This window comes from Narcine bancroftii, chromosome 1, assembly GCF_036971445.1.
Source record: "Narcine bancroftii isolate sNarBan1 chromosome 1, sNarBan1.hap1, whole genome shotgun sequence".
Taxonomy (NCBI): domain Eukaryota; kingdom Metazoa; phylum Chordata; class Chondrichthyes; order Torpediniformes; family Narcinidae; genus Narcine; species Narcine bancroftii.
This window is the reverse complement of record NC_091469.1, coordinates 347,086,182-347,113,354: the sequence shown is the minus strand read 5'-3', so window position 1 is coordinate 347,113,354 and position 27,173 is coordinate 347,086,182. Positions and strand designations below refer to the sequence as shown.

Here is a 27,173-nt window from a genome sequence, read left to right as displayed (position 1 = left end):
ACTCTGTAGTTGATGGAGTAGAGAGCACCAGTTCCTTGGAATCTATTTAAATAGTGACCTATCCTAGGCACACAACACCTCCTCAATGGTCAGGAACACATACGTGTGTCTTCAATTCCTGAGAAGACTAAAGCAGGCCAGTCAACTTTCTATAGCTACATTGTAGCATGGTAAGGTTGCTGTCAAGTTTTGGATAGCAGATCAATCCACAGGACCATGAGAGCAATAGAGAGGATCCCTGGTGTCTCCCTCTGCCTTCCTACCATTGATGGGATCTACTGGTATTGTTGTCTGATGAGGGTGCACAAAATTATTGACCACCCTTACCATAATTGCACACATCATTTTTCAGTTACATGTTGGAGAAGAGATACAGGTGTATCAGAGCCAGAAGCACCAGGCTGAGAAACCACTTCCTCCCAGGGGCAGTGAGACTGCTGAACGACAAACCCTCAGAGAGTCAAAAATTATTAAATAATATTTATTTATTTTTATAAATATGTACATTCTACATATGTATTGTTTATCTGCATATGTGTTATGTCAGGTTGTGTGTCTGCATGTTTTGCACTGAGGATTGGAGAACATGCTTTCATTAGGTTGTATGTGTGAAACTGGATAATCAATAAACTTGAACAATTTATTTTGCTCTCAACCCCATTCTCCTGCCTTCTCTCCATGGCCTTTGACAAGCTTGACACACCAAGCTAGAACCTATCAACCTCTATTTGTACCCAATTATTTAGCCTCCACAGCTATCTGTGGCAAAGAGTTCTACAGGGTCACCATGTCTGGCTAAATAAATTTCTCTTCATCTCTGTTCTAAATTGTAATAACTTTATTCTAAAAATGTGAACTCTGGTCCCAGTCTCTCCCACTACTAGAAACATCTTCACATCCATATTATTCAGCCCTTTCAATGTTTGACATGTATCAATGAAAACACCAGCGAATGCAAGCCCAGAGTCATCTAATTCTCCAATTATATTGATTCCTCTCCTCCCTGAGATCATTCTTTAAACACCTATGAATATTCTTCTTTGGAAATGGTGCTGAAAACTACACACAATGCTCCCCATATAAAATACCCCGAAGCCTCAGCATCTTTGTATTTATATTTTTGTCCACTTGAAATTAATTTTAATATTGTATTTGCCTTCCTTATGACTGACTCAACCAGCAAGTTAATCTTTAGGGATTCCTGCACTTATCTCCCAAATTAGAAAATAGTCTGCACTATTATCCCTTTTATCAAAGTATATGATCATACACTTCTCAATGCTGTATTCCATCTGCCACTTCTGTGTCCATTCTCCTAACCTCAACAAATCCCTCTGGAAATCCTTCCTAAACACTGCTTGTCTATCCAACTATCTTCATGTCATCTCCAAACTTGGCAACAAAGCCTTCAATTCCATCATCCAGATCATTAACATATAGTGTGAAAGAAGCCGACCCAACGCTGACCCCTGCAGAACAGTCACTAGCAGATAGCCAAAAAAGGGCCCTTTATTCCTACTCCTTGCCTTCTACCAGTCAGCCAACCATCTATCAATGCCAGTACCTTTCTTTGTATAACCAGGGATCTATATTGTTTAACAGCCTCATGAGCAACACATTGTCAAAGGCCTTCTGAAAGTCCAAGTAAAAACATCCACTGAATCTCCTTTGTATGTCCTGTTTTTTACTTCCTTAAAGAACTCCAGCAGACTTTGCAGCAAGGTCTCTTATGAAGGAAACCTTACAGACTTGGGCCTATTTTATGATGTGGTTTCAAGAACCCTGAAACCTCATTCTTAATTACAGATCCTAGAATCTTTCAAACCACTGAATTTAGGCTAAATTACCTATAATTTTCAGTCTATTGTTTCTTTCCTTTGCTGAAGAGTGGAGTAACATTTGAGATTTTCCAATCCTAGGGAACCATTCCTGACTAATGATTCTCGGAAGATTGCTACTAATGTCTCTACAATCTCTTCAGCTTCCTCTTTGAGAATCCTGGCATGTAATCGATCTAATTTAGATGACCTCTCCTTCAGTTTCCTCTGCACCTCTCCTTAGTTATAGCGACTGCACTCTCCTGCTCCTGACTTTTGAATTTCTTGCATGTCACGGTGAAGACTGATGTGAAATTCCTATTCAGTTCACTGATCATTTCTTTGTTTCCCATGACCACTTTTCAGCATTATTTTCCAGCAGTCCAATGTCCACTCTTGCCCCTCTTTTAGTCTTTGTATATCTAGAAGAAAAAACTTTTTTTTATATACTCTTGTATTATTAGCCAGCTTTGCTCCTATTTTACTTTTACTCCTAGTATAGGTGTTTAAAATTAGCCTTCTATTGGTTTTTAAATTATTACCAATCCTCTCATTTAGCTTTTGCAATATTGTATGCCTCCTCATTTGCTTTGATGCTTTTTTGACTTCTGTTGTCAGCCATGTTGCCTCACCCTTTTAGAATGCTTATTAAGGATGAAAACATCCTGCCCCCCCCCCCCTCCCACCCACCCACCTTTCAAGTATCTACACTGTTAAATTTTCTTTCTGTGCCTTTGCAATCTCTCCTGGCAGCTCATTTGAAATACCAAGAACTCTGTGGAGGTGGAGGAGGGGAGGGGAGTTTGGGGGGGGGGGGGAGCAATGTACATATGTACATGTTAGATTCCTATTAAACATCCTCTCTCACATTTTAATCTATGCCCTTTGGTTTTAGACACCTCTGTTATGGGAAACAGACTCTGACATGTACTTTAAATGTATGGCTCTCATACATTTATCATGATCCATCTCAACCTCCTTTGCTCCAGGGCAAACAGCTCATCCAATCTCACCTGTTAATCCAAACCCTCCAAATCCGGTAATATCTTTGTGGATCCTTTCTGTAGCCTCTCTAGCTTTATCACATCGTTCCGATAATGTTGCAACCAGAATTGCACACAATACTACAAGTTTGCAATATTAAAACAATTAAGAAATTGTGACATGAAAAAAATTGCCATATATTTTTTATTTTGATGATTTGAATGATTTAAAAGGTTTGTTTTTTTATTTGTGGGTCATTTTCACAGTGGCATTTACATTACTGGGTGATTCACAGCTGGTTCAAAGTCTCTTTGGATTGAAACTGGTCTGAACCTTCTCGTGTTGGAAATTTATCTAATGCAACACACAATTCTTGACTGTTAAAATTAATGATCAGATAAAATGTGCTTCCTGGGCTCCCTTTTTTTTATTGCTTGCAATGGATGACTGTTCAAAAGATAAACAATTTATTAAAATGATTGTCAACTAAGTTTTAAAATCAGAGAACTGCTAGAAGTTGCTTCCAAATGTTAAGGGGCTCAACTGATTTTTTTTTAAATTATTCTTTCAAAATATTTATCAATTAGAAAATAATAATGTCAAGAAATAAGAAGGAGGCACAAAGTGGCCATCGTGACTTTGGATTTGTTCCAAAGAGCCCTAAATCTTATGTAGTCACTATTGCTGGTAAAATGAGTTCTATTTCTACTACTGTTTCCAATGGACTGTTTTATTTTTCACCTTCTGCATTCAAACATAATTCTCAAACATTTGTTCTATTTTAATGATGACATCCTCTATTCATCCTCTTGCTTGTGAAAGGCAATAGTTTACTTTCATTTTCAGTATGATTAATATGACTGTCTCAATAAATTGTCTTGATCGGAAACATTTACTGAACACTTCTACCCATGGATACTGTCTGAACTGTTGAGTTCCACCCTTATTTGTTCAAGATTTAAGCATCTGCAGTATTTCTGTAGTAGAAATAGAATTCATCTTACCAGCAATAGTGACTACAGAAGATTTAGGGCTCTTTGGAACAATCCAAAGTCATGATGTCTTTATGCCACATCATTTTGTCTCCTTCTTATTTCTTGACATTATTATTTTCTAATTGATAAATATTTTGAAAGAATAATTAAAAAAAAAACAGTTGAACCCCTTAACATTTGGAAGCAACTTCGAGCAGTTCTCTGATTTTAAAACTTAGTTGACAGTCATTTTAATAAATAGTGTGTTTCTCTTCATAATTAATATAATTATTTGGCTGCATTTATCATTGACTTTGTTTTGAATCCTATTAAAATTTGGCAACAATGTCGTAATCACCTTTCAACAGCCTCTAAAAGAACACATAAATGATCAAATTTGCCATTTTCAAAATGAAAACTAGAAGTTCATTGAAAGCTTTGGAGCAGCTATTAATAAATTCTGGTCAATTTAAAGATGACCATTATGAAGTCAGAGTCAAAGGGTAAGAAAAACAACCTTGTTGTTAATCAGGCAATGATTTTTACACTGTTGCTGGATGCCATTTTATCCTCCACAAATTTTCCCATCTATTTCCCCTCCCGCTCCGCTTCCCACCCCATCTCTGCCAGATTCTTCTGCTTAGCTACACAATAAGAACAATTTTCAGAGGCCAATTAGCCTACACATCCACACAGTCAGGGGATATATCAGGAAGTTGCAGCCACCTATGGGTGCTCGCATTGTGATGGAGAAGGTGTAAATTTCTCAGAGAGCATCAAATGTCACAATTGAACTCATCATATTTTCTTCTTGTTACAAGTAGCTGTCGGGCAATCTTGTTGTACTAAATAAGTCCAGACTTCTCACCACATCCATGCTGAAGATTTTTGACCATTTACACTCATCCCATTTGTCTATGCTAGGTCCATATTATGCCTTGCCTATTCATGTAATTGTTTCACCGAATCTTAAATGTTGTGATTGTATCTCACTCCAGACATGCTACCCTATCTACCTGCATTGCCACTTTGAGGGAACTATCAGCTTTAAGATAGATCTTCAAATAATTAATCACTTATTTAATGCCATATTTTTTCCTCCACATGTGCTACCCAAATTTGACTTCATAATATGTCACCCAAAAAAGGTTAACTTGGGTACTCCTATGGACATTTTATAATTTTATTGGAGCTCTGAATTAAGTTGTTAAAGTTAAAAGAACCACGAATTAAAAGAACACATAAATGATCAAATTTGCTATTTTCAAAATGAAAACTAGAAGTTCATTGAAAGCTTTGGAACTTTGAAGGAGAGGAACTTCCTATCATTGAAAGAGCAAAGATTGAAGGGACATTGTTTTGCCCTTCATCAGTCGATGAAAACTAAAACAAAAAAATATATACTTTTTTTTGCATGTGTGCAATAACTGGAATCCAGTATAGTGTGTGGATGCAAATTCAGTCATAGATTTCCATTGGGATTTGCATTAGCATTTGAGTAAAAATATATTTGCAGGGCAATGCAGAAGTGGCTAGGGAATGGAAATAGTGGACTGTTCTTTCACATGAACCATCTTTCTTCCATGCAAGACAAATTCTGTGAATTTGTGAAGTATGACATAAAACAATTCCTTCCTAATTTAATCAGTGGAAGTGGGGAAAAAAGACAAATGCTGGGTGGAGGAGATAAACCTTTTGATATCACTATTGTTAAAATCTTACCTCTCTCATCTGTCTACCACCATGCCTCCCTCTTAAAACAGAATTTCAAACTACCTCACTTGCAGGCAAAACCTTTTTGTGGCAACCGTGAAATATTTCCTTCCATTTCAAGTATATTTTTTGGGTACATGCTTGCAGCACAGAGCCTTGGTCACTGAGGGAGCCAATCAGAAAATTATGTGCATGCAGCACAGAGCCCTGATAACTGAGAATTTTATCAGAAATTCAGATGCTACACGTGTAACTCCCTCTATGGTTCACAAAACTGGATAGAAGACGTGATGTTTCCACTCTGCACCATTATAAATGATTAGAAACTCAAGAGTGGCAAGATTCCAAATTGGGCCTAGATTTAATATGGGAGTCTAAAGCTCAGAAAGTAACTGGACCTTTAGTAACATTGAACCCACTAATCAATGTCATTCCTACAGTCAATAAACTTTGCCCATTGCAGATAAAAATGCTGGAGTGAAACATAGACTTCATATCCAAGAGATGGATTTTAAAATTTGTTGGGAAAGTAATATATAATGTTTTTAAGAAATTGATCAGTAAAACTAGATAAACATGGGTAGTTGGATGCTATAAATATATATCTCGCAGCAATTAGCTTTTTTGTAACATTATTTGTACTTATCTATTTAACTCCCATTAATCCAGGTACGACTGGTAGCATTATTATTCTGGAGATCAATTTCTATTTATCACATTTAACGTCGATAGCTAGAAGTTGCAGCAAGAATTTGAACTGGATGGCTGCTGCTTTTACTGTAAGTGCTCCTAAGGCATTTGTGTTGATGTTTTTAGTTAATGACCTCCTATTGAAAACTTCGATTGACCTGAATTGTCATTGTTTATGTCCTCATTGAGGCTGCCCCAGTCACTGAGTATTTTCAGCAATTTTTATTTGTAATTCACATTTGCACAATTTTTCAGTATTTGCTGTTATAAAGACAGAATTAAGCTCAGAACTCCAGCTGCTCACTTCCCAATGAAAATAACTTTGGCTTGGCTGTGGGTTCTCCAATATCAATTGTTTTTTGTACTGTGGTCAGATTGGTGAATCATTGTATTATCTTTTTACATCTTGTGTGATGTGTCTATTATGGACTTGAGAAGCTACAGCAAGTAAGTCTTTCATTGTATATTGTACTTCTATATATGAAATTAAATTTCATCCATTTGTTTGTTCTATTTTATCTCTCCATTGTCTTGTTCCTCTCAAGTTTTTCTTTTGCTATTCCTTGAGTGAGACATTAAACCAAAATCTACCCTCAGCTGCCGGAAATGGTTCTCTGATGCTTTAATGAAGAAGAGCATGGGACTTGTTCCTGGTTTCCTGCCCAATATTTAACCTTCAGTCAATATTATTTAAAGCAATCAATGGGTCATTATTATTGGTGGAATATTGTCATTTTTTTTGTCTGCATTAAGACTGTGGCTATTATTATTGGCTATTAAATATTTTTGTGTGTTCTGAAAGGGATAAGAAAAGTATTTTATAAATACATGTATTCAGCTTACTTGTGTATTCTTTCTAACTTTGTTGCTGAAGGACTAGAAATTTTAATTACCGACCGATATTTTAAGAGAATAGTATTATAACTCATGGTAAATGTTAAAAGAAACAGCATTTCTTCGAGTCTTATATAATGCAAACAGCTCATTTGTTATCTCCAATCAGTGCTGGCCTTCAGGTACCTTTACAAATCCCATTTTATTCCCTCATGTTCCTTACCCCAGATTCTGCCACTCACCTACATATTGGGGGGAATTTATAATGACCAGTTATTCTGAAAACTTTCATCATGCCGGATAAAAGCAGAACACCATGAGGAATTTCATACACATTACAGAGAGAGTTTGCAGTCTCCACACAGTCAATGCTGTCGGTTAGGATTAAGCCCACGTGACTGGAACAGTGAGGCAACAGTTCCATTAGCTGCGTTACTGCACTGCCCTTATTCTTTAGTGACATAACTTTACTTCAGGTTGATAGCTTACTGTAACCTGATTATAATGGCTGACATGAGAATATCTTTCCCTTCTCTGTACTAATTCATGCTACAAGCCTTGCATGTACTCAAGACATCTAATTTGTCAATACGCAAGTTATGACTTACGGTGACTGACCAAGCTGTTCTTCCCTTGACTCCAATGACAATTTCTGAATTCTGAACAGGTCACCTTTCTTGGGTGAAGTATTCCTGTGAAGGAGAAGTCTTATTTTAATTTTACCTGCTCTGAGCATATAGCATTGCAACATCCCCTTTAATATAACATTAGGTTTGGTATTGTCACCCGGCCCCAAAAAAAACAGGCTTTGATTCTTTCTCTTCTATTTAGTAACAACCGTTATATACAACATTTTATTGGCATAATTTGAACATTTCTGGATTCCTGATGATTTAACACAACTTCCAGTAGCTGCAAAACTTTGTACTTCGATGGAATTTCAGGTGGAAAACACTTTCAATTCCATTTCATATGCATATGGGATATATTTTAAATGGGAACTAAAAGTAGCCAGTGCTTAGGCTTTATTTAAAAAGATTGTATTTTTGAAATAAATAATTTGAATTTCCATTATCCAGTGTACTTGTGAGGTGATAAGTGCAGTAATAAGGACAAATTTTGATCCCTTTATTTTAGAAAGGATCAACTGGCTATGAAGTCCAAAGGAGATTGGTTTGGCTAATTCTAGGGATGTGTAAGCTGTCTTATTACCAATACATGCAGCTAAAGAAATTAGATCTATATTCTGAAGAGTTGGGAAGAATAAGAGGTGATATTTGAGAAATGTATAAAATCCTGTTGGTGGTGGGGGGGGGGGTGGGTGGGTGTGGGGGGCATGACAGCCTAAGTACTGAGATATTTCAATTAGTGGGAGAATCATTAACAAGGAGACATACAGTATTTACAAGTTTAGAGGGTGGCCATTTAAAACTGAGGTACACAGAAATCGTGGTGAATTTCTAGAATTCTTCGGGTTCTTGGAGGACAAATCAATGGAAATACTTAAAATGAAATTGATATATTTTTAATGCAAGGAATACTAAAGTCCATACAGAATTGGCATACAAGAGAGGAAACATTGGGCAAATCAGGTATGAATGGTAGGGATGGCTTGTTGGGCTGTTTGCCTGTGCTTTGTTCAAACAATCTTAATTTCATATTGAAAGAATATCACTATATGTAAAGACCCTGAAGATAGAAATCAAATATTATCCCATTTTGCAATAGCATTTTGTATAATTTAGCTCTATTGATTATTTAAAAAGACAAGGAGTCGGGGAAATATGTTTAAAATAGTAAATCTATTTTTCTCCCTCCCCTCTTTTCATCTCTTTATTCTCCACTTCTCTATTCTCTCTTCCCTTCTGTTGTATCCTTTCCTTCTTCCCCTCAATTCTCTCCCTCCTGCCACCTCCTCTTGCCTCCCCTTCAGTGGCGCAAATAAAAGCTCTCATAATTGAAGGGAGAACACACACATTTATTAGCTTATAACAAAGGGTAGAGTCTTCAGTTGTATTCGGGGTTTCGGCAGGAAACCTGGGTTATATATGGATAGATGAGGTGGTCCCTGGAGCAGGAGCCAGCCATCAGTGCAGAGCGTGTCGAAAGAACCAAAGACTTGTTGATCCAAACCAAGGCTTTTATTAACTGGAGCATATCACAAGTAGGTCGACCAGTCCAGAATGACCTGATCTGGGTAGGAGCAATCCTTTAAGACCTGCCAGTAGGTATGGCTACGCTCTCAGCCAATCACAGTCATCCTACACTACAATCTGTACATATACACATTGGTGATAGAATCTGTACTATCAAATTCAGCACAACCCATCACCAATGAATCTTAGTTCACTGCATTCACTCCTTCCAGCAGAATTAGGGTCTTGACAGTCACCATAGAGTCACTGAGTTGATGTGGTCTGTCTTGGTCCAGATCCATCGATGCTAGGACCACGGAGACTCATAGTACTCCTCTCACGCTTAGCCCCCTCCTTCCTGATGCTCTGGCAGGCAAGGTGGTGTCAACCTATCGTGGTGTGACAAGATGGCCACCCTTCTCACTCCTCCTCTGATGATGGCACTAATTTCGAATCGCAGCAAGATGGACACTGAGACTTTTCACGCTGTTTTCCAATGGTCACCCTCCTTTGGTGAGTAGTGCAGCAGGTAGGTTCTGGTGAGTTCAAGGCAGAGGATGATGGCTTGAGGCTTAAGTCAGAGCTGAGAGCTGTGCAGGCTGTGGATTTCCCAGGGGTTCCATTTTAATAGCTTAATACAAGAAGATAGAGGTGCTGCTAAAGCCAAGTATTCTCTTGATCAACCTTTTGTCTCCAGGTTCTCCTGAGGAGTTTGCTTACTGGCTAATAACACTGTGGTGTGAATAAAATCTTTCACAATTGGAGGGAAAACACATGGTTTTATTAGCTTATAAAAAAAGCTATGGTCTTCCGTAGGGCTCAGAATTTGAGCGGGAAACCTGGGTTATATATGGGGGCGGAACCTGGGGGAGGAGTCAGCCATCAAAACCACCCATCACCAGTGAATCTCAGTTTACTGCCCGCTCTCGCCCCCCCCCCCCACTTCCGGTCTTTTCTTCTCTTTCTCCTTTCCTTGAATTTTGCATACCATAGCACAGGCTGAAACACAACTGTTTTGGTCAATTCCTGGTACTATAGACTATGATCCATCTCTTCTCCAGTAACCCACACACCTAGTCAGATCTGTAAATGGAGGAATAGTTCATCAATGTTCCTGCAAGTATTGCTCCATTTGACCCCTTCACCAGCTCTGGTCCCCTTGACTTTCCCTCACTTTGGATGAATGATAAACAACACATTCAGCATAATAAACTCTTTATTTTTATTTTCAATGTTGCAAATACAAATGGCAGCACAGTTGGTGTAACGGTTAACACAACACCTTTACAGTGTCAGTGATCCGGACCAAGGTTTGTATCTTGCACTGTCTGTAAGAAGTTTGTAGGTTCTCGCTGTGTCTGCGTGGGTTTTGGTATCCTCCTACCCAGGGGCTTTGGTATCCTCCTACCTTTCAAAACGTAGCAAGGGTATAGGTTAATTGGATGTAAATTGGGCAGCACAGACTTGTGGGCTGAAATGTTCTGTTACTGTTTTTTTTTTAAATAAATAACCAGATAACTTTAGTCCATCAGTAAACAATCATATATTAAATGAAAATACTGTTTAATCAGAGTTTAGGTTTATTTGTGCCAAACCACCTGGCACAGTGAGAATGTTATCTCTAATGCTGCACGGAACTGTGTAGCAAGCACAGTTTATAGAGAATAGAATTACAATGGAAAGGAAGATTCCAAGCAAGAGGTGCACAAATACACTGTCATGAGATTCATTCAGGATTCTTATAGTTGAAGGGAAGAAACTGCTTTTAAGCCTGCTGGTGCTTGCTTCCACACTCCCCGGTGAGAGGAAGGAGAACACAGAAAAATAGTAATTAATTAGATAAAATGAAAGAGCATTAAATTGGAGGCTCATTTTGCATCGAAAGTCTTTTTGCTTTATGTAACCCTAAGCCAAGGGTTTCAGATTTGATTCTGGTCATTGGAGTATTCAATGATTTTGAACCATCCACTGTAATCATAGCACGTGGCGTTCGTAAAAATAAAATCAGTAGTATTTCTGTTTATGACCACACAAAAAGACACTCTTGTAACTTATTTTTTCAACTTCAAGTCAATTAAATGAAATTTACGGTCAAAGGTGCACATTGGAAGTGAGGTCGCTATTGCCATGTTGTAAATATGTCAAACATTTTGTGCACAAATACCTCAACATCGCTATCTGATGATGAATGGCTAGGACGTGAAGGAAACCCAGCTCTATTTTTTAAGCATACCAATGCATCATTTCCACTCATCTGAAAGGGCAGATAAAAACATTGTTTGTTATTTAATTTCCGAGTTCCATCAACTAAGCCACTCCTAAACTTTGAACTTATTGGAAATGGATTTCCCTCAATGCTTGATCAAACTCCTCATCTAGCTCCACTTTGGAGCCAAATAGTATTGAGTTGACTTGCCTGTATCTGTTGTAACTAGCTGTGGCATAACCTCCTTGGGCTGTTCAAATTAAATCCAGCCACCTACAAAAAAAAAAATTCTGCTGGAAGTATAATTGTTCTCTGGTTCTGAAATGCTTGTTCTGGTGAAACCAATGAAGTGGCATAAACTGAGCAAAGAAATGTGTGCATTTGGCACTTATGGCTATTAATGAGTGTTACTCCTGTCATTCCCTTGACATCTTGTTTGCAGCACTAAAGGAACGTCATGTTCTTTAAAGTTCAAACTTCAGGTTTATTGTTAGAGTACATATATGACATTGCATACAACCCTGAGATGCTTTTTTTCCTGCAGGGCTGGTAGAATTTCTACTTATCGGGACTCAAGAAAAGATTTGTATATAAGAGAGAAATGTAACACAGAAAGTAATGTAAACAAACAGATTGAGCAATACAGAAAATAAATCCTCAATAATACTCAATGTGCAAAGTAGGAGTTCTTAAATGAATCTCTGAGTGGCTACCCATTTAAATTCCCATTCCCTTGCCGACATGTCCATCTATGGTCTCAAGCCCTGCCAGATTGAGACCATCCACAAATTGGAGGAACAACATCTCACTTTCTACCTGGGTACCTTCCAACAAGTTGCTATTAACATCAATTTTTCTAGATTCTGTTAAGCCCCTTCTTCTTCTTCAACCTGTTGACTCTCTGTCTCTCTCAAAAATCAATTCTCAACATTCCTCATCATATCCCGTTAACACCTTTTGTTGGTCTGGACTCCTCCCCCTTCCATTTCTCAGTCTTTATTCTAGCACTTTCTTGTTCTTTGCTTATACCTTGAAGAAGGGCTCAGGCCTGAAATATCAGTAATACATCTTGGTGTCCTTTGGACTATGTGAGACTCTTTGAGTTCCTCCAGCATTGCTGTGTGTATTTACTACAATCACAGTGTCTACAGACTTTCATGTTTCATTCTGAGTTTGCTGCTTTTTGTTGTTTAGGAATCTGATGGTGTAGGGGTAGCAACTGTTCTTGAACCTGGTGGTCTGAGTCTTGAGGCACCTAACCTCTTTTCTAATGATACCAGCGAGAACAGCATGGCCCGAGTGGTGCGGATTCTTGATGATTGCTGCTACTCTACTATAGCGACATTCCATGTCTATATTTTTTGCTGGTGAGGAAAGTTTTGCCTGTGATATACTGGGCTGTATCCATCACCTTTCCACCCAGAGGCTGGGGTGTAGCTAGTCAGCACACTTTCCACTACACGTATGCAGAAGTTTGCCAATGTTTTTGGTATGATGTCATACCAAACCTCGACAAATTCCTGAGAAAGTAAAGGTGCTGTTGTGATTTCTTCATGACATTCATGTGTTGGGTCCATCTGAGATAGTGACTCCCACAAATTTAAATTTGGTCACCCTCTTCACCTCTACCCCCCAATGATCACTGGATCACACACCTCTGGTTTTCCCTCCTCAGTTAACAATCACCTCCTTTGTTATTGGTACATGGTTCAGCCAAGTTTTCCATCTCCCTCCTGTCTGTTGATTCATTTCCCCTTGTGGTATCATCAGCAAATGTATAGATGTTCTTGTTGTCATCACCAACTATACAATGAAGAATAATTATCCCCAAATGGGGACTTACCTCCCCTTTAATTTACTATACCCTTTAAAGATATTGAATATGCATGTTAAAATTGTTAATCTATTGTGGACATTAATTTGCTTTCTTTTTGTTTGCCATTATTATGCATGTTAAATTTGGGATATCTGTTGAAGGAAAATTGATAGATCATTGAATCAAACAGATTGTCCATGACATTTACTAACTGTCAAAGGAAAAAAATAAATAAAGCAATGTTTTGTAGATCGATAATAGGCAAAAAAAATCCTGAACAACATTAATGAAAATCACTTTTAAGGGAATTGTTATTTGCTTAAGCATGACCACAAAGGATTAGGATAATCTTTGATGATTTAATGTATTTGGAGATTAATATTGCCTTTCCCAAGTTGTCTGTGCTAATATTATTATGTTAAACTGAATGAGACACCAAAGAGTATCAAATACTACCTTCCAATCAAATTAGCCCAAAATGAACAAAAAAATTAGGTTGTGTATTTTCTTGGGATCTGATGGGCTATTGTACCTTTTCTCTGTTCAATTCAACCTGAACTATTCTCTGAAAGAATAAACATTTGATTTTAATTCCTTCTGCCACGAGAATCACCCATCCTTGATCTGTAGTTTAATTTTTATCTTTGATCTGTTCCAATTGAAAATCTTGGTCTCTTTACCACAGAACAATATCCTAGCTGGTTAACTGCAACACACCACCCTATCCTAAATATTTGCAAGGATTTGCATGTAGGAAACCCAAGGATAAGGTTGCTCAAGTTGAATTCTGATTCCTCGCCACCATTTAATTGACTTTTGACAAAGCTTGGGTTAACACTTCATATGAAGCAACTGGAGGAGCCCCATCAGCGAATGGCTCTGCACATCCCACAGGACAAGTCAAGTATTTTTGCATCAACTTGGCTCCAAGGTATGTATTGAGAGCATCCTGTGAAACTGCATCACCACCTGGTTTGGAAGCTGTACCACCTCGTGGTAAGGTGCAAGGCATCTGCAGAGGACAGTGAAGTCAGCGGAAAAGATCATTGCAAATTGGAAACCTCTTATGAATGGTGGACTCCTTTAATCTTTCTATTGTCAATACTTGATGCAGGTAAAAGGCAATAAACATTATGAAGGACTCCACACACCCCTCATATAAACTGTTAGTACTTTTGCCATCTGGGAGGAGGTACCGTAGCATTCAAATCCTTGCATCTCGATTGGGCAATAATTTTTTTCCCCCCAAGTCATCAGGCTCCTGAATTCCCAGAACATATGTGGATAATATACTGTGGATTTTTACTATATACATTTTAATATTTCAATGTGTTTAACTTCAATTCTAACATATTTATGCAAATATGCTCTGTGGTCCTGGTGAAATGCTCTCTTGTCTCTACTGTGCGAACATGGAATGAACGAAAATAAAGGTGTCTTGACTTGTATTTGACTCCAAAGAAGTGTGAAAATACAGAATTGTCACCAACTCTTTACATATCAGCCAGTTTTAATTTTAATACCATAAAGTTAGATATTATGTTCAGTTAATAACAATGAACAATATATATCCTTTTTCTAATAACTTCAGTTAAGTTATATTCTGTATGTGCTAACTGGAGTTATTTTGCCATGAATTCTGACTGTATTTGATACCAAAGCAATCATTTGCAGAGTCTGGATATTCAGTGGGTTGGTTACTTTGTAGCATGGATGACATTCCATGAGTGGTCTGCAATCTATTTTCTGAATGTTATTCTCCTGGTTTGAAGAATTCAAATATTTCCAAAATATGATGCTGATGTACTGGATGAACCAGGTTGCATAGGAGGTTTGTCCTTGTGATTTGATTCCTCATCTTTTCAATTCTTACATTATAAAACACAGAAGCTTCAGCTTTTTAAAAGTAAAGGAAAAATCCACTATTCAGACCTTACTTTGTAATGTGCACCCAATACTGCTACTTACCATGAACATGTCATCTTATAACCCATATTTCAATCTTGGAATAGTTTCAACATTGTTTGCCTAGTTAGTCAAGCAATGTAACATTGTTGTATTAAAAGGGGAGATGTATTCACATATGCTTTAATAAAGAATGGGAGATAATGCATAAAAGGGTTGCAAGGAGGGTTGAGAATAACAAAAACTCCCATTAAGTTTGCCAATTAAGTTTAATGGCCTAATTCAAGACTATGGACAAGTTGCAGACTGATATGACACAATTCCTTGATGTTTTATTTCATGGTGTAAATGTGAAATTTGAAACATATAGTTGAGCAATTGGTAAATGTAATTTCCTGTTCTACTGGACTTCCAAAATTTGGTTACTTTGAAATCAGCAGTACTGAATGTGGAGCATTCTACCATTATCACATTATTTTAACCCTTAACCATGCTGTGTTGGTCCTGTGGAAGAGTTGTTTTTAACATTGAGCATAATGAAATCGACAAATTTTATTTCCAACACTTGCCAAAGCAATCCTGTCTCATTTTCATTCGTGAATGTGAAAACCAATACCAACAAATAAATAAAATCAACATTCATACTTCTGCTGTAAAATTATTGCAACATTATTTTAAAAAATGTATTGTAACTGCAAAAATGATATGACCGATAATTATATCTTGATAGTGTAGCAGCCTTGTAGCTGGCCGAGTGGGTGCCCAGCGCAGTATCACAAACTGTTGGCCAGTGCGTGGAGCCATAGGACAGATAGGTACTCACCCATTTAATTGACTGCACACACGTGATGCTGTGGGCTGAGTAACAACACATTGATTTGCTGAGCCTCCTACTGGAAGGCGCAGGACTCTCGTTGTGCTTAACTGCTTAATTTAAACCTACCAGTCTTGTAGATTGGTGGCAAACTCCTAATGATGTCACCACCCCATCTTGTGGAGCCCAAGATATGAGGTATATAAAAGAAGCCTGTAAAGTCCAAATAAAACAGTCTTGTGTTGACTAACCTGGTGTATGTGGATTCCTTTAGTAGCTCTACTGAATTAGCCTCTACAATATATATAGATCTGTTAGCTGACATGCCAGTAACTGAGTTATACCTCAACAGCCAACTGGTGCTTAATAGGGTCATCAAAGGAGTCCACCATTCATAAGAGGTTTCCAATTTGCAAGCTTAGACATATATCCATTGAGCCCAAATCATCTCAAGCCCATTGCAATTACAATGGTCAAATTAAATCAAATTGGAGAAATATTTTGAAAAAAGGACATTTGAAGCTTTTTATTTGAATAACATTAAAGTGTATTTGTGTGTGTGAATGAATGCACTTGGGCACCTGTGTGAGGACTTTATTCTTTGGAGCTAAATAAAATGAGGGGTGATTTTAAAGAGGTTTTTAAGATTATGAGAGGTACAGACAGAGTGGATATGAATAGATTACTTTCTACTTAGATAAATATGAGAGGTCATAGTTTTAAACTGAAAAGGGAAAGGTTTAGAGGGAACATTAGGGGGAAGTTCTTCTCTTAAAGAATACTGGGAGTGTGAAATGAGCAGCTATCTGATGTGGTGAATGCAGGCTAGATATTAAATTTTAAGAATAAATTGGATAGATATATGGATGGGAGAGGTTTGGAGGGTTATGGAATGGAAGCAGGTCGGTGGGAGTAGTGGAATGATGGTCAGCACAAACTAGAAGGGATGAATGGCCTGTTTTCTGTGCTGTAGTGTTCTATGGTTCTATAGTGGCAAATTTGAAATCTGGGTCATTGACACAAGATGAAAGGAGCCAAAAATACTTTATCATGTGTTTATTTTTTGCCATGGTAATTGATGAAATGTATAAATTAGGTAGAGTTCTTAATATTTTTATAAGATTTCACACATTGTGTGATGGAATTACGGATCAAATTGCTATGGGAAGTTTTTTTTAAAATTTGGACAGAAAGCACAGTAACAGGTCATTTCGGCCCATGAGCATATGCCTCTCAATTGACCAATACCATGGTATGTTTATGAACGGTGGGAGAAAACCAAAGCACCCAGAGAAAACACTGAAGGCACAGAGAATGTACAAACTCCTTACAGACAATGCCAGATTTGAACTCGTGAAGCTGGAGTGTTGCACTAACTGCTATACTAAACATCCTGCCCCCTATAAGTGCTATAATATACGTATGTGATATCAGTGCTTACTATTATAATGTTCAAAAATACATTTAAATAAGCACATGTATCTGAATTGATTAGGGTAATAGATTTCAAATTTTTTTCTTTTCACTCACATACCACCTTACGGAATCCCTTGCTAATCACAGAGCACCTATAGCCTAGGGAATACGTAAGGTGGTATGTGAGTGGAAATAAAAAGTTTGAAAACCACTGGTTTAGAAGGATATGGGACAAATGCAAGCAAAGGGAACAAATCCAGATAGACAAATTTGCCTGCACGGACAAGTTGACCCGAAGAGATTGCTTCTTCTCTCCATGATATAATGAACAAACAGGCACATCCAATTGGCTACATTGACAACTAATTAAGCCAGCAAGTAATAACAATTGTTAATGAAATGGACAAAATCCCCCCTGAATTTGCTTATGATGACAGATTAGTGCTGATAAAACTTGAGCTGGATAAATGGGCAGAATTTAACTCCTCTCCACCTTAAGAGATGGAAGATAATATCCCAGTTGTTTATTTCATTAATGTAAAATATTCATAAATGCTATTAACATATCCCTAATGAAAACATGATGGAGCTTACAGTGAGTAATATAGCTGTCGCTTCAGCCATTGCCAGTACTGAATCTAGCATATTTGATTTGAATTTCCAGCTGGTGTTGCCTGAATTGGATGTGAAAGAGAGATGTGCATAAGGATGTGTGACTTGAGGTGAAGCTGGATAGAAATATTATTAAAAATTTATTGAACAGAAGATGTTTATTCTTCCATTAAAGGATGACGTGCAGTTTTTGGCTAATGTGGACATGTTGTGGCCTGTTTGCAAACCAAACTCAATTAAGCACAGCTGCTAATGCTTTGCTCTGCAGCAATCAGAGGAGTGTATCACGCCTTAAAAAAACCTGATGGTGCAGCAGTGAGAAATACTGCATCTCAGCTCCTGACCTTGGGAGCACTGTGACAGAGTTTGCTTACTCTTGTGGAGTTAGCACATGAAACTGCTGGAAAAAATTGGCAGGTCATTAAGCAAAGAAGCACACCATGCAGTGGTTGCATTTTGCTTTCTACGGATGCTGTGAGACTGTTGAGAGTTTGTCTCACATTGATCAACACAAAGGATATCTACCAATCATATACAAGGTAGTTAATGAATAATCCTGGCAGATTCCATCTGGTTTCTGCTTGTAAGATGATTCAACTCTCTGGCCTCCCTGAACTGGTCATGAACAAAAAGATCTTGTTCTCCATCCTGATGAGTATCCTTCTCTCACACTCTGTCATCAGCCTTTCTCTTTATCCTTGTTTTTTGCTGAAATGGAGGATGTAAAGGTCAGTGAGAAATTGTTTTTTTTTAAAGAAAGATCATGGAGAGGTTTGGTCCATGAGGAAAAAAATGGAAAGGGAGTGTGAGTGTGAAAAGTTAAAAGCTGTGAAGCTCAAGTGAAATATTTTTTGATGTTATTCATTTTTTGTATCTTTGCTCCGTAATATCACCCCAAGAGGAAACCATCTTACTCCTCTAGTCTTGTTTTTGCTTCATGTTAAGACAGGCCTCTGTTTCCCCTCCAAGGAACATGTGGCACAATAGTTGCTACTGAATCAGTAATCCAGGGACTGGGATTAACAACCTAGTGATTTAAATTAAAATCCCACCATGTCACCTATGTTACCTAATACAGTTAGCAGTCTCCTAAACACTGGATCATGTCATTAGTGTGAAAAGCTACTTCCATAGTTATACCAATGCAACCTGTATCTCGTGATTGTACCAAAGTGCAGGAGATAATCAAAAGATCATTCAGCATCTATAGGAAGTAAAAAGTACCCAACGTTCTCACCTGAGCTCTTCATCAAGGTATAAGTAAAAAGTAAACAGGGGCCTGAGAAAGAAGGTGGGGGGAGGATAGGAGAGAAGGGGAAGAGGAGGAAGCAGTAGGAGGAGAAGTAGAGGTACAAGATCATAGGTGGGTAAGGGTAGGAGGGTACAAAAGAAAAAGAAAAGCTAAAAAGTGATAGGGAAGTGGGTAGTTCACAAATAAAGAGTGAAGGGAAGTGGTGGTGAACTGAAGGAGAAAAGGATAGGGAAATATACTTATGATTTTTACAGACTTCACAGGATTTTACTGTTATGAAGAATCTCCAATGACCTGGCATTGGTCGTTCACATAGGAACAACCGAAACAGCAAATTTCAATTTCTGTCCTCGATATTTAGACACCATACCAGCATTGCAGTATGTAAAGAGGAGGGACATGCAATGCCATTGCGTCAACTTTGATTGCGAAATATAACATACGTGGGACGTACAGTGCCACTCCGTGGATGTCAACTGGTCACTTTTATCAATGTCGTATTCATTAGCCAGTTGGTCTTGGAATGGCTGCAGTGCATTCTAGGAAAATGACAAGGGGTCTCGGAAGAAAAAACTCAGAACTGGAATAGCACCCAGAGAATGGGAATAATTTCCTGTAATCCAGCGGCTGTGGAAAAAAACATAACAGACTCTGGGGTGGAGGTGGGGGTGGAGAGCGGGTTTGAACAGAAACCATAGAAATTTCTGTTAAACCCTTTTCCTGAATCTCTCTCTTTCTGTTTCCCTCTGTCCTCCATCTCCCCACTCTGTCCACTCCATTCAAAGAGCTAGCCCCTCCCCATCACTTCTCAGCTTGTTTTCCCTTCTATCCTCCCACCCATATTCATCTATGGGCTCTTAGCTGTTAGCCTGCACTCCTCCCCCTGCTTCTTCCTCCCTCCTCTTCTCTTTCCTCCCCACCCCACCTTTTTTTATTCAGGTGCCTGCCTGCTTCCTGCTCATACTTTTACAAAGGGGTCAGGCCACAAACAATGATTACCTTTCACTTCTTATAGATGCTGCTTGATCTGTGAATTTCCTTCAGCATGTTTGTCTCTTGTCCTAAAATCGCAGCAACTGCAAACTTTCCTGTTTAATGTATAACATTAAAAAGCAAGGGATAGGAGGTATGGAATTAAGGTGGATAGATTGACAGGAAGCAAAGAGTAGGCATAAATGGGTTCTTTTCAGAATGGCAGCCAGTGACTAGTGTGGTACTGCAGGGCTCAGTGCTGGGGCCACAGTTGTTTACGATATATATCAACGACTTAAGTGTGGAAATAAATACCAATATCTCACAATTTGCAGACAACATGAAGTTGGGTAGCAGAATTGGCTGTATTGAGGATGCTAGGAGGGTGCAGAGTGATTTGGACAAGTTAGGTGAGTGGGACAAGATGTGAGAGATGCAGTATAATATGGATAAATGGGAGGTTATGCACTTTGGAGGTAAGAACAGGAAAGAGGCCTATTATCTAAATGGTATCTGTTTAGGAAAAGGGGAGGCACAGAGAGACTTGGGTGTTGCTGTGCATCAGTCATTGAAAGTGGGTGTAGCAGGTGGTGAGGAAGGCAAATGCTATGTTGGCATTCATAGCAAGAGGATTTGAGTACAAGAGTACAGAGATCCTGTTACAGCTGTACAGAGCCTTGGTGAGACCACACCTGGAGTACTGTGTGCAGTTTTGGTCTCCTTATCTGAGGAAGGACATCCTTGCCTTGGAGGGAGTGCAGAGAAGATTCACTAGACTGATAACAGGGATGAAAGGACTTGCATATGAAGAAAGGTTGGATAAACTAGGCTTGTATTTTCTGGAATTTAGAAGATTGAGGGGGGATCTTATAGAAATATATAAAATTCTTAAGGGTTTAGACATACTAGACACAGGTAGGTTGTTTCCAATGTTGGGAAAAACCAGAACCAGGGATCACAGTTTATGGTAAAGGGGAAGTTTTTTAGGACTGAGATGAAAATTTCTTCTCTCAGAGGGTGGTAGATCTGTGGAATTCTTTGCCACAGGAAGTAGTTGAAGCTGGTTTCTTGTCAATATTTAAAAGTAGGTTAGATTTGGCCCTTGTGGCTAAGGGGATCAAGGGATATAGGGAGAAGGCAGGAACCAGGTACTAATCAGCCATTATCATACTGAATGGCAGTGTAGGCTTGAAGGACCAAATGGCCTACTCCTGCACCTATGTTTCCTATGTTTCTAATCAATTCTTTTGCTAGTATCAAACATCAAATCTTGTCTGGGGGAGGTACATATAAGATTATGTTGGAAAATCAGCCTGAATTGAAGGCTACAAAGTGAAAGAAGTTGCCTGGTATTTGATTTTTAATGTTTTTCTGTGGTGAGAGTTATCACTGTGGAGGAGCTGAATCCTGGAAATTCTACTCCACAGAACCATTGCATGAGCAAATATTTCGACAACAGCTCTTAAGAATTCATAACTAGTTGCAAAAGGAGGAACTTTGATATTATTAATTAAACCAGTATAACTTGTGTAATTTAGCATAAATTATGATGATTTCCTCAACCAATTAGTTATTGTAATACTGGTAAATTATGATGAAATGTTGTTTGGGAAGTAACCACATGCACAGCTTGACTTTGCTGCAGAGACTATTGGGTTGAAAACCATATTATTTGCATACATCACCAACTAATTATTCTCAGAGTTGACTTATTCATTCATTTAGAAGGAATGACCTCTTAATCTTAGTCAATAAGTGCTGGAAAGTTAAAATAATGCCATATTTAACTTTGAAAGCATGACATCCTTCCAGCATGATTATACTTTCCTCACATCTGGTACAGTTCCATTCCACTAAGTCAACATTGTTAAACAAGAAACTCTGCCGGCGCTGTGTTTGTAGTTGACACAAAAATATTGGAGAAACTCAGCAAGTCATGCATCTTTCTTTATGTAACGATGAGAAAGATACACGACCAGTGCTTCAGGCCTGACCCCTTCATTGAAGAATGAGCAAAAAGCAGGCAGGCACCTGAATAAAGTGCTGGGAGGAGGAGCCACAGGCAAGGTATTAAAGCTTGATGTGGGTGCGAGAGCACAAGACAGGAAAAAAAGCCTAGAAATGATAAGGCAGTTGATAGTTCTTCTCATGCTGAAGAAATGGGGTGGAGAGTTGGAGGAAAGGAGGCAGAAGGATTGGGAAGAGAGGGAGACAGAGGAGTAGCTAAAGGAAAACTGGAGAATTTATTCTTATGCCATCCTTTTGGAATGTTAGGTGTTTCTCCAATTTGCAGGTGGCCTCGGTTTGGCAGTGCACAAGGCCATGGACAGACATGTCTGCACGGGAGTGGGGCATGAAATTGAAATGATTGGCTGCTGGGAGATCAAGCCAGGATGCTTAGGTACATTTATACAAAACCTAGTTGAGCAAATAAGTGAGAATGAAATAGAGGATTATGCTGATGGAGATAGATGAGAAGGGGTAGCAGGAGGCTGTAATGGAGCATTAGTGATGGGATGGACTGATTGAGCCAAATCACTGCTGCATATACTATACAATGTCAAGTATTCTTGATTTACTTACAGATAGATTAAAATGATCAAAATAGCATATAGTGAAGAGCATAATTGTTAAATGTGATGCACTGCCATCCAGAACAGAAAGCATGCTCTTTGGCAGCCTTGATCATTTGCTATGGCATCAGGTACCACATTCCTGTGCCTCACCGTCACCTGAAATTTATTTTGCATTGTTAATGTTTTTGGATGACTCTTGCAGAGCAATGGAATCTATATTTTCTGTTTCTGAACCCCATTTGTGCCCCACTCTCTAAAAGAAGAAATCCTCACTTTCTGCTCTGAAGAAACTATCCACAGGCAAATTTTCAAGAGATCAAAACCTTGTTGATTTGTTCTCAGGTGGTTTAATCGTGCAGTTCCCATACAATCCTTTATTCACACACTTCAGAGCATCTTTGTCTGATATAGATAACATAACAAGTCACAGGAATTAAAGCAGTGCTTACCATACTTGGCAGGATAGGGTTAGTCCTATCAATTCAGTTGTAAAGCAGAATTGAAGCTAAGTCCTAAGCAGGGTGGTTGTCTGCATGACAATGATGTCCTTGATGCTGAGAATGTTCAAAAAAGGAAATGAAACAAAAAAAAAAGAAATTAGGAGGAGAATGGTTCATTTAAGTAAAATAATCATTTTAAGTCCAAATATTTCATATCGTACTGGATACATTGAGTGACACGTCTGCTTTAAATTTCGGAAAATGCCTGGAACATTTGATATCTTGTCAGGGTGAGACTGTTAATATAATTAATTATCCTCAGGGGGAACCAGACATTTTTTCTTTATTATAACATCTCTTTTCCTCTGCTCAGACAAGATGGAAATAAGACGTATTGCTTATCAAAGAAGATTTTTTTGCTCAGTTATGCTAAGTAAATGGGCGTAGGAGAGGCATAGCTAATAATTCAAATGGGCACAGTCGAATTATATCAAAAGACCCATTTAGCTGGACATAAAATACTTTGCTCAGGTTTTGTATTGGTGCCAAAAGCATTAACTCTTTTGCTATTAATAATATCATGCACTTATCGAATCCAAGAGTAATGGAGTACATATGGGGGCTATTTGATCTATTGTGCTGGATTTTCTTTAAAATCTACTCATTCCAGTAAATGTAATCGCTCTAGATATATGATCAGTTTTGCTTCCATCACTCTTCAAGCACTGTGTTCAATATAACAACAACAATTTGTAAATGTATGTTTGCTCAAGTCTCTTCTATCACTTGTATCAATAAGCTGAACTCTATGTTCTACCGTTACTTTTTCCACAGTTACTGTATGTCATTTAGAAGAGATTGCTGTTGGCCATTCATCTGTCCAAATAAAATCACTCCACATAAAAGGGACTATGATGTTTTGAAAATAGTTTCAAAATGCCTACTTTAAGGGTTGCAATATTACCTTTGAAGTACCATTTTTATGTTTTTTTTTCTGTTTTTTGGCCAGTCAGGAGATATTGATTTAACAAAACATCAGAGAAAGATATTGATTCCATAAAGTACAGAGACTCTCCAAGAATGTCAAAAAAGGAATTTTGCAGTTGGCAGGTAACAAATATTAGGTCCTTTTATTTTTAATCTTTCAGTTAATCTTTTAGTAACCAATCACTCTCTCAAATTTAACAAAGATATTAAAAATATAAAGGAAGGTCTGAGGGAAAAGTCATTTTGAGGAAAATACAATCCTCAGGACAGGTAAGAAAAGAATGACAAACTTCACAAAATGTGGAATTTTCAATTTTTTCAAAATTTGCATTTGTTCTATCCTTGAACTCAAACTCAGTTATGTGTGTGTTTGTGTATGCACATGCATGCATACACTGTTATTTGTTGTGCCAAACAACTTGAGTTTCGGAATAACCAAAGCAAAGTTTACTGGCATGCAATTTTCAAAATTAATGTTTGGATCTGTTTTTCCCCATCAAAGCTACCATTTATAGTCCATTTATTATCTTTTCATTGGAATCTTGAATTTTCTTTTTGAACAGTTCCAGTCAAGTCAAGGATCAGTACTGAAGGATGTTACAAGATCAAACCAGCAACCATAAAGAAGGCATATCACACGGGGTAAAGATGAACAATTACTTTATTAACAAAAAATTCACCTTCAAACTCAATTCCTTGTCCTCATCTTCGTCCTCTGGCAGGTGAACAATGCGGCTCCCCTCAATGTGCTCGATGATGACCATGGTCTCTGATCCTACTGAGAGCGGGCAGAAAGAGAGAGAGAGAGAATAGGGAAATATTGTCATAAACGTGCCACAGGTCTCACAGCAGCATCACATTGCAAAGATAACATTTCAAAATAAATAAATGAATGCAATGGAAATAGGAAAGATTGAGGCAGTGTCTGTGGATCATGAATTATCCAGGAATCTGATGGCGGAGGGGAAGAAGCTGTCCCTGTGCTGCTGAGTGCTCGTTTCAGACTCCTGGACCTCCTTCCTGATGGTAGCAGAGTGACAATGCCCACTGGTTGCTATGCAAATCTCTATAAGTGTAAAACTAATAAATTCCCCACCCTAAATATAACCTATGTAATTAAAGTCTAAGTTACATTTCCAACCAGCCCACAGAAAAACGTAGACACAAAACACACAAAACTCACAAAACTTCGATCTCAACCGAAGCAAAGATCATAAACAAAATTCAGTTTGTTTGGTAAACTGAAGCCAAAAGAGGTAGAGAGAGAGTGCACAAAATTCGAAGTTATCTTGTGTTGCTTGCAGAGAGGAACAAATTGGCTTGGTCTGGATCCTACTCTCAGCAGTCCACCTTCACCTTGGCTCTTATAGGCAAACTGTCACTTTTTAACATAAAACCACACAACACACAAGTCAATACACCACACAGAACTCTGTAACAAGTGTAACTTTATAGTACAATACATAAAACTTTAGTCTAAGTCATGATGGAAGTGATAGTGGTTCCAAGTATAAATATTGTATAAATCATTGAATTTTGATTTAGCGTCCTGTTACCATGAGGCAGCTGAGTATTTTCCTGTTGAATATTGCTCAACACTGCTCTTGTAATGAAACATTGTGCCTTCACCAAGTGCTGAATTTCTTTCTTTGGCTTGGCTTCGCGGACGAAGATTTATGGAGGGGGTAAAAGTCCACGTCAGCTGCAGGCTCGATTGTGGCTGACAAGTCCGATGCGGGACAGGCAGACACGGTTGCAGCGGTTGCAGGGGAAAATTGGTTGATTGGTGTTGGGTGTTGGGTTTTTCCTCCTTTGTCTTTTGTCAGTGAGGTGGGCTCTGCGGTCTTCTTCAAAGGAGGTTGCTGCCCGCCGAACTGTGAGGCGCCAAGATGCACAGTTTGAGGTGATATCAGCCCACTGGCGGTGGTCAATGTGGCAGGCACCAAGAGATTTCTTTAGGCAGTCCTTGTACCTCTTCTTTGGTGCACCTCTGTCACTGTGGCCAGTGGAGAGCTCGCCATATAACATGATATTGGGAAGGCGATGGTCCTCTATTCTGGAGACGTGACCCACCCAGCGCAGCTGGATCTTCAGCAGCGTGGACTCGATGCTGAATGGTGTGTGGTAAATTCACAGAAATCACTTCACTGATGGAAAATTCAGTAGCATAAATTCACCAACAAAAAATTACTGATGGAAAATTTCACAAATGAAATGCATCACCAACCATTTAATTCACCATAAGAAAATTCACCAATAAAATAAATGACTGACCATCGAATTCACCAATGGAATTTCATTAAAATATTCACTTGTCATCTGGTCCACGCATTATGGAGTTGAGTTGCATGCCAGCTATGCTTTGCGTCCAGTGCACACTCACACTGACCAGCCCCCCCACTGACTGCAGAGCTCTCCCTTGAATGGTGGGAGAGGGTAGGAGGAAATAGGGGAAGCAGGACGGTTAGAGACCAGCACCACAGGAGAAGCGAACTCCCCCATATACACTAGCACAGGAAGCCGTGTCCCAGCTCTGCCCTATGTCCAGCACACCCTCTTACTGATTCCCCCTCCCCCAACTACAGAGATCTGTCTTGGGATAACTGGTAGGGATGGGCTTTATTTAACACTATGTGGCGGTGCACATCCTCATGGTGAACCGGCCCTGCTTGTATCGCTATGTGGCGGGGCAGCCATCAGAGGTTTCTGTCTGACTCTGGCATCCCTTCCAGAGCACACCCTGGGCAGCGATTATGATGTCACAATGCACCAGGTGACTGAGCTCGTGCTGCCCTTATAGGAGTGTGCTGAATTTGAATAAAAACAGTTGTTAACAACCCTCAACATGGTGGCTGTGTCTCTCTCACTGCTCACACCGCCACAGTGGTGACCCCAATGAGCCCAGAGATTTTTCTGGACTCAAAACATCATGGATTCAGCAGAGGTTAATGCTGTCTCCATCAAGCTTCCGCCATTTTGGGCCCACTGACCGAGAATATAGTTCAGGCAGGCGGAAGCACAATTTCAACT

The 27,173-nt window shown here is 38.7% G+C and overlaps 1 long non-coding RNA gene across 3 annotated transcripts; it reads right to left on the bottom strand.

Moving 5' to 3' along the window:
* Positions 1-540: 540 nt before the first annotated feature.
* Positions 541-26,853, bottom strand: LOC138752498 (uncharacterized). 3 transcript variants are annotated; one of them, XR_011350698.1, is made up of 5 exons: positions 26,418-26,853; positions 24,824-24,921; positions 23,166-23,270; positions 7,621-7,704; positions 541-2,239 (listed from the first exon to the last, which is right to left on the bottom strand). It is a non-coding gene; the product is annotated as an uncharacterized lncRNA (long non-coding RNA). The 3 variants fall into 3 exon arrangements; XR_011350696.1 differs by having other exon boundaries at positions 24,824-24,918; XR_011350706.1 differs by lacking the exons at positions 541-2,239; positions 7,621-7,704 and adding an exon at positions 14,699-18,624 and having other exon boundaries at positions 24,824-24,918.
* Between the last annotated feature and the right edge of the window lie 320 nt (positions 26,854-27,173).